This window comes from Coffea arabica, chromosome 4c, assembly GCF_036785885.1.
Source record: "Coffea arabica cultivar ET-39 chromosome 4c, Coffea Arabica ET-39 HiFi, whole genome shotgun sequence".
Lineage (NCBI taxonomy): Eukaryota > Viridiplantae > Streptophyta > Magnoliopsida > Gentianales > Rubiaceae > Coffea > Coffea arabica.
This window is the reverse complement of record NC_092316.1, coordinates 21,891,852-21,900,230: the sequence shown is the minus strand read 5'-3', so window position 1 is coordinate 21,900,230 and position 8,379 is coordinate 21,891,852.

The following is an 8,379-nucleotide window of genomic DNA, read 5'->3' as shown; positions in this document are numbered from 1 at the left end:
CAAGTATATATGTTACAAAAACTTTACGATTTGAAAAGCGAGCAAGTGTTTCACGAATGCCTTTCAAATGAATTTCAATTGGTTGATTCTTAATGAACGGAACGTTTAAGTTTCGAATCTTACTCGTGTTTCAAAGTTCTCAAATTGGATTTTTATCGCAGATCTGGACTCCAAGCCTGGAGTATAATTGAACGTGAATACTTGAAGCACTATATTTTGAGTGAGTGATCCCTCGACTGTCCCAAAGTTACTTTTGAACTAATTCTTGCATTTATTACTCCATTGCATATCATTTGGGGTTCGGGTGTGTGCCATGACATAATTTGGCTCCAATGAGTTCCTGGAAAGTCTTGTGCTTAGAACCAATGTCTCCACTATTGTTTACACATTCTTTGGAACACGATGGCTCCTTACTTCTGTTTCATGGTTACTTGATCTAAACGAGCATTGGATATTTAAGTACAAGAACTTCACTGGCTCACATGAGCAATAAATGAACATTTGATTACTGCATCATGACATCATATTAATGCGTTATTGTGAAATATACTTGGCTGTTGATTTTACTGGTCACTCGCTGAGCTTCTAGCTCACCCCCTATTATCTTCTTCTCCCCACAGGGATCGAGGTAAAGGAAGAACTTGTATTTGGATCTTTGTGTGGCTGGATGGCGTACATCTTGTATAGTTTAGTTTTGGTTTTGGTTTATGTACTTTTGGGCTTGTATAAATATTTGAAATTGAATCGGATGTAAATCTACATTTTACGCTTAGAACTAGTTTCCGCTTCGCTTATGATATGTAATTTTGGAGAATTGGATGTATTATTTGAGTTGTACCTTGTAATTTACTTGAGGAATGTAGTAAGTGAGTGAGTCCCGGCGAGAGCTGGGCAGGCGGCCCGCTAAACCCTCTGGTACGCCTTAGGGGGAGGTGGGGTCGTTACAAATGGTATCAGAGCTTAGGTTTCAGATCTTTGTAGTGTATCCTAGGCTTAAAGTTTAGGATGCCGGACTGTGGGATTGGTTTGTACGTTCAGTGCTCTTTTGGAGCGTCAGTTGTGAATCTTGAAAATGGTACACGTAAGATATGACTTGATGAGCTTCGTTTATGACCATATGGTCTGAGTCGTGAAGTTTCTTAGTTTGAATTCTTGTACTTGTGTACCCGATACTTTTCCTGAGGAAATGCTCGTGAATTTTAGACGGAATATGGTTTAACGTACGATGATGTGAATAGAAATTATGATTGAATTTGAGATAAGTTGTAATGGCACAGGTTAGAGCGCAGAAGATTTTGTCTTTTACTCAAGACTTAACTGAATGAGGAAATTGAAATAATGACTTGGACTTGTCCAATAAGTGTTGGGTTGGGGTTTTGATACATTATGGTGGTGGCTGGATTGTTGAGAAAATTTTTTATTTTGCAACCTTCATCTAGTCTTCTTGTTTGATTAAGGATGGCACCACCCAATTTGTAAGTGTTGGGATTTGAACTACTTGAACTGCATGAGACTGACTTTGAACTGTCGGAAACTGACTAGGCTGAGTTCACTTGAGACTTGAACATTGTTTAGGCAAGTGTGCTTTTACGTACACTTAGTGGTTGTGATTTGACTGAATATATGGTATTTCATTTACGCATGAGCAAGTAGTTTGGTTTGTATACGACCTGTAAGTAGACTTGAATTTGAATCGGCTAGTGTACCCTTACATACATTGGATAGACCTGACCTAACTGAAAATAGGGTATCTCTTTTACTCTTGAGCAAGTATCTTGATTTGTATATGATCTGTATGTGGATTTGAGTTCGATGACTGCTTGAGAGTGTGAATTGCTGGGCATAAGCTAGGCGAGTGAGTTTCTACTCGTACCCGTGTTCCTTGAACCTGAAATAATTGACGCTGCTTTTGAACCGATATACTTGAACCCTGCTTTTGACTCTGTTTCTGAGCATTTTCGTACTTGTTTGGTTGTAGACCGGCTACTACTCCTCTGTAGCAGTTGAACTGAACCTCTTTGATGAGGTATTGCCTGTTGTGTTACCAAGCACCGCCATTCTCCTGGCGAGGCATACCTGTTGTGTTTCCAAGCACCATCAGGGATGAAATTCTTGAACTGAACCTCTCTGATGAGGTATTGCCTGTTGTGTTACCAAGCACCGCCATTCTTTTGGCGAGGCATACCTGTTGTGTTTCCAAGCACCATCAGGGATGAAACTTTGACTTGAAGCTCTCTGGTGAAGTTTAGCCGTTGTGCTAGCTTGTTGTGTTTCCAAGCACCACCAGGGTCAATTTCTTGAGCTAAGATCCTCTGGTGAAGTTTAGCCGTTGTGCTAGCTTGTTGTGTTATAAAGCACCACCAAGGATGAAATTTTGAACTGAGGTTCTTTGGCGAGGTATAGCCGTTGTGCTAACCTGTTGTGTTGTCCAGCACCGCCATGGACAAAATCTTGCATCTGAGGCTCTGGTGAAGTATAGCTGAGTGCTAGCTTGTTGTGTTTTCAAGCACCACCGGGGACAAATTCCTGAGACTTTCAGGTGAAGTATAGCTGAGTGCTAGCTTGTTGTGTTTTCAAGCACCACCAGGGGTAATTTCTGACCTGAGACATCGTTATGTCCTGGATTGTTTTTCCAAATATCAGGGACTTTAAGTCCGATTTCGAGCCTTTTGTACATGTATCCAGTTACTCGTCTGACTATTTATTGGATCAAGATTATTTGATAGGTTGGATTGGAGTACTTTTAGTACTTGATTGTGATGAGTGATTCTTAGTATGTGATTGACCTTTTAGATATTTGATCTGATTAGTATTTGATTATGATAAGCGAGATTGAAATGATTCTTAATACTTGGTCGACTTTCGAGAACTATTTTGATCTGATTAGTACAAGTTGGAATGTCGAGGACGACATTCTTTTAAGGAGGGGAGTTTGTGACGCCCCGAGTGTGAGGACTCGCAAATTTCTTATATTTTTCTCAAAAATACCCTTTTATTTGGAAATTATTATTTATCGAAGCCCCACTACCCAATTATTTCACACTAAGTGTAAATAAATCTAGAAAGTAGGGTTTCATGCTTCGGTTTCAAGTTTGGAGCAAAACTAGGGTTTTTACGATTTTTCGCCGGATGAATTTTCGGTACAGAGTAAGGATTAAATGTGGAGATTAAAAGTGACTTTTAGGTGAGAAATAATATGTGACTAGTAGCAATGATATAAGGTTAGTGAATGGGAAGTAAAAACCCTAGTACGTGAGTTTTTAAGAAAAACGGCGCGAACCGGCGGGTCCCGCGCACTACCGATTGAACGCACCGCTTGACCACCATTTTTCCTTACCAAAAAAATTTATTGAACTTGAGCAAAATATCTTCTCTCTTGGCAGCAAGCTTGACCGAATTTGAGGCTAGAAAATAACAAGAAAGAAAGAGAAAAAAAGAAAGGTGGTGGTAAACTTCTTGACCAAGACAAAAGACTATCTATTTCACACCAAAATTGCACCTTTTCTCTTCATATTTCTGCTGAAGAGCCGAGAGAGAGAGAGAGGGAAGAACAAGAGAGAAAACTTCTTCATTTCATCTTCAATCCAACAACTAAGTGAGGAATCAAACAAAAGAAACCGATTAAACTTGTTCTTGAGTGATTAGTTAGTGATTTGTGGTGAGACTTTGGAAGGAGAAAGCTTGGGCTACCCTTAGTGAACTCTAGTCAAGGTAAGAAAGCTTATCTCTCTAAGTTTTACTTTCAATTTTGTTAAATTAGGCTTAGCAACTTGATTTTGTAGTGGAATCATGGATATTATCAGGTTTTAGTAGTTTTCCCCTTTTTATTTGATGAACTAGGGTTTGGGGAAATTCTGCCCAATTTGTTGTATGGTGCTTATATGTTGAAATTAAGGTTATAAGAGAGGCTTTGGTAGTGATTAGACCAAGAAATTAAGGAAAGTTCCACTAAAAACTAGAAATTCCAGAATCTGGAAATTTTTCCCAACAATCTGTCCGAATTTGTAACTGTATGTTAGAGGCCGAATTGGCCTTAGGTCAAAGAAGGAAAGTTGTAGAGAATGGTATTTTATAGGTGCCTACAAAATTTCAGCTCAATCGGAGCAACGTAGGTCATGAAAAGTCTAAAATACCCTTACTGTTTTAAATATTTCCCCAGCAGTCCGTTTCATCAGTTAAGTCCAGTTTATCACATTTTTTGACTAGGAGCCGTACTGATTTAGCTTTTTTCCAAAACATGAAAGTTGTATAAGTTTGTCTTAGCTTTCAAATGCCTCTAAGAACACCTGAATTGGACTTTTGTACACTGAGTTATGTCCATTACAGTGTAATACAATTAAACAGCTGACGAATTGGTTTCTGGTTTAGTAATTCGAGAATTTGACCAAGCTACATTTGAAACTGGACTATGTGACATTCATTAACATTGTAGCTCTGTGTCTTAGCTTCGAAACAGCATAGGTTGCGTCTCAATCCGATAAGCGTAGCCTCGGATATGTTATTTCCGCATTCATACGTCAAATCTGTCTTGTGCCAAATTGAATTTCTGCACTTGTTATTGTTGTGATTCTTGTTATTATGATATTGTGAGCCTATGGAATGGCTCTTGACATGAATTTTTGATGTATGTGATGTTGGGTTGTGGTTGGGAAAAATAATGAAGCCTAAATGGCTGGAAAATTAGGTAAACACAAAGGGCATGCTGCCCGAATTTATACTCGAGGGCTAGGAAACGAAACTTGTAACTTGTGTAAAGGTTAAGTGATTATCACTTGAACTAGCAAGCACCTTTGCTACTTTGTTATCGAGGGTTATACGTTAAAAACCTAAACGAACTTGTACCCTTGAGGAAAAGATATAATGGCCAATGTAAACTTGTATTTCCTTGTACTTTCAACTCAAGTGTTGTTTTCCAAGTATATATGTTACAAAAACCTTACGATTTGAAAAGCGAGCAAGTGTTTCACGAATGCCTTTCAAATGAATTTCAATTGGTTGATTCTTAATGAACGGAACGTTTAAGTTTCGAATCTTACTCGTGTTTCAAAGTTCTCAAATTGGATTTTTATCGCAGATCTGGACTCCAAGCCTGGAGTATAATTGAACGTGAATACTTGAAGCACTATATTTTGAGTGAGTGATCCCTCGACTGTCCCAAAGTTACTTTTGAACTAATTCTTGCATTTATTACTCCATTGCATATCATTTGGGGTTCGGGTGTGTGCCATGACATAATTTGGCTCCAATGAGTTCCTGGAAAGTCTTGTGCTTAGAACCAATGTCTCCACTATTGTTTACACATTCTTTGGAACACGATGGCTCCTTACTTCTGTTTCATGGTTACTTGATCTAAACGAGCATTGGATATTTAAGTACAAGAACTTCACTGGCTCACATGAGCAATAAATGAACATTTGATTACTGCATCATGACATCATATTAATGCGTTATTGTGAAATATACTTGGCTGTTGATTTTACTGGTCACTCGCTGAGCTTCTAGCTCACCCCCTATTATCTTCTTCTCCCCACAGGGATCGAGGTAAAGGAAGAACTTGTATTTGGATCTTTGTGTGGCTAGATGGCGTACATCTTGTATAGTTTAGTTTTGGTTTTGGTTTATGTACTTTTGGGCTTGTATAAATATTTGAAATTGAATCGGATGTAAATCTACATTTTACGCTTAGAACTAGTTTCCGCTTCGCTTATGATATGTAATTTTGGAGAATTGGATGTATTATTTGAGTTGTACCTTGTAATTTACTTGAGGAATGTAGTAAGTGAGTGAGTCCCGGCGAGAGCTGGGCAGGCGGCCCGCTAAACCCTCTAGTACGCCTTAGGGGGAGGTGGGGTCGTTACACCGTCCGGGTCTAGTCCTCCCAAGAACTTGGGTGGAGAGAACTTTTGGAATCTCTCTAAGGCCCTATCCTGTCCCATATCAGGGTCCCTAGGTTGATTTACAGGGGCTTGACCCTATTGTTCCACTAAACGAGCCAGGATGTTAGTCATCTGTTGGATGGCAGTTGCCAGTTGATCTCCCCCTGCAGCCTGGGGTTCAGGTTGTGGCTCAATCGTTGCCTCTCTCGGTTCTGGCACTGGTTCCTATGCCTGTCTACCCCCGCGGCCTCGACTAGGACTGCGTTCTCAATTAGTTCCCCTGGTTCACACGAACTGGAACCAGACAGAACAGGGTAAAAATTTTTCAGAAATCTGGAATTTTGTTTTTTGGTTTCAAGGAACTTTCTTCATTTCTTACTTCACTTGCTACCAAAACCCCCTATTTAATATTAGATACAACATATATTAACCATACATCAAGTATAGGCTGCAATCCTTCAAACCCTAATTCATGTAACTAAAAGGAAAACACCCAAAACATGATAGCAACCATCATTCACCACAAATTTTGAGGTGCTAAGCTAATATAAACAAGATCAAGAGTAAGAAATGGGGAAATCATCATCCTTACCTTGCTTAAGTGTCTTCCAAGAGCAACCCTAGTTCTTCCCTTCAAAATTTCACCAATACTCCACTAGCTAAACACCCAAGGATGACTTTAATCGGTTTGTTTTCTTTGTTTCCTCACTTTGTGCCTAGATTTCAAGATAAAATGATGCAACACACTCTTGGGTTTTTCTCTCCCTCTCTCTCGGCCAAGCAGCAGAAATATGAAGAAGAATGGAGCAAAATGGAGGATAAGAAGGTTGGACTCTTGGCTTGGTCAAGTGGCCCTTAGGTGGCGACAAATGGCACCACCAAAGCCACTCAAAATTTCTTTTTCTTTCCTTGCATTTTTAGCCCTAAATTTCGGTCAAAGCCAGCTGGAAATAAGGAGATATTTTGGTCAAATATTAATAAGTTCATGTAGTAAGAAAGTGGTGGTCAAGTAGTGCGTTCAATCGGTAGTGCGCAGTACCCGTCGGTTCGCGCCGTTTTTCATTAAATCACACGTACTAGGGTTTTTACTTCCTATTTACTAACTTTTTATCATTGCTCCTAATCACATATTATTTCTGACCTAATAGTCACTCTTTAGCACCAAATTTGATCCTCACTCTGTATCGGAAAATCACCCTACGGAAAAATGTGAAAACCCTAACTTGCTCCAACTTGAAAACGAAAGGTGAAACCCTACTTTCTTGGTCCATTTGCACTTATTGTGGAATGATTGGGTAGTAGGGTTATAATAAATGAATAATTCCAAATAAAAGGGCATTTTTGAGGAAAAATATGAGAAATTTGCGAGTCCTCACAGTTATAGGGAGTATAAAGACATTACAAAAATACTAATTTATTCTTTATAATTTTCCCCTTCTGATTTCTTGTGTATTAGTGGAAATCTTATGTGATTCTATGTGTCCTTTCATGGGGTGCATTGTGTTGTTGTCTGCTTGCATAGGGTGGTTCAAAAATTTTTCATGTGTTCACCTATGGTACAGTAAAAGTAACTTTAAAAGTTTCTAAGTTTTAACTGTTTGCTATTTTAAGTTTTAAATTTTTTGTTATCTATTTAAATTACAAACTATTTGTTTTCTTCTTTTTGTTATAGGCACCTTTATTTTATACTGAATTTTAAATGTTTGTTATAGGTTGAGCTATTAAAATTTGCAGTATGGTACAAAAGGATTGGGGAAATTGTTTTCTCAAGGTGAGTTTTATTTGGCATTTTTCCTGAACCAAAAAAAAGGGAAATGGTTTGTTTAGTGCAGATGTAAGGTTTTGTCTTCATTTTTTTTCCCTTGTGTTAACGGATTTTTTCGCCTGCACATTACTAATTTTTGCTGTCTTTATGCTATTATTGGTCTTTAGAAAGGTGAAGGATGAAGATTAAAATAATGAACTATTTTGTCACTTTGTATGCTGTCGAAAGAGGCAACCAAAATTTTAATGATGTTTGCTTGCTATTAGAATATAACATCAGTGTATTGTTTTGTCATATTGTATGTTGCCACAACATCGAACAGGGAAATGATAGCAGTAAATTCGGACTTTGGTAATAAGAGTGACATAGAAACAACATTTTTAAAGTGTGATTGCTTGCCATTCTATTTATTAATTTCTAATATTTTGTGAAGATTGACAACAACCAACTGTAACCATCTGCACCTTTTTTTTCCCTGCGTATTTTAACATTTTAAATTGAATTGAACATGTTAATAGTATCAAACATAATTTGCCTCATTCATTTTAGATCTCAGCCTCTCAACTCAGTCATTATTAGTGATTCTTATAATTCCATGTTTTCAAGAAGTTGTAAATCTATATGATTGTTATAAATTTTTAAATTGTCCTGTGCACTGATCTCGTGATCATTATTTATTTATATTTTTTTTTACTTCAAATCAGGTTTCAAAAGAGTGAAAACCAATTACTGCAAATG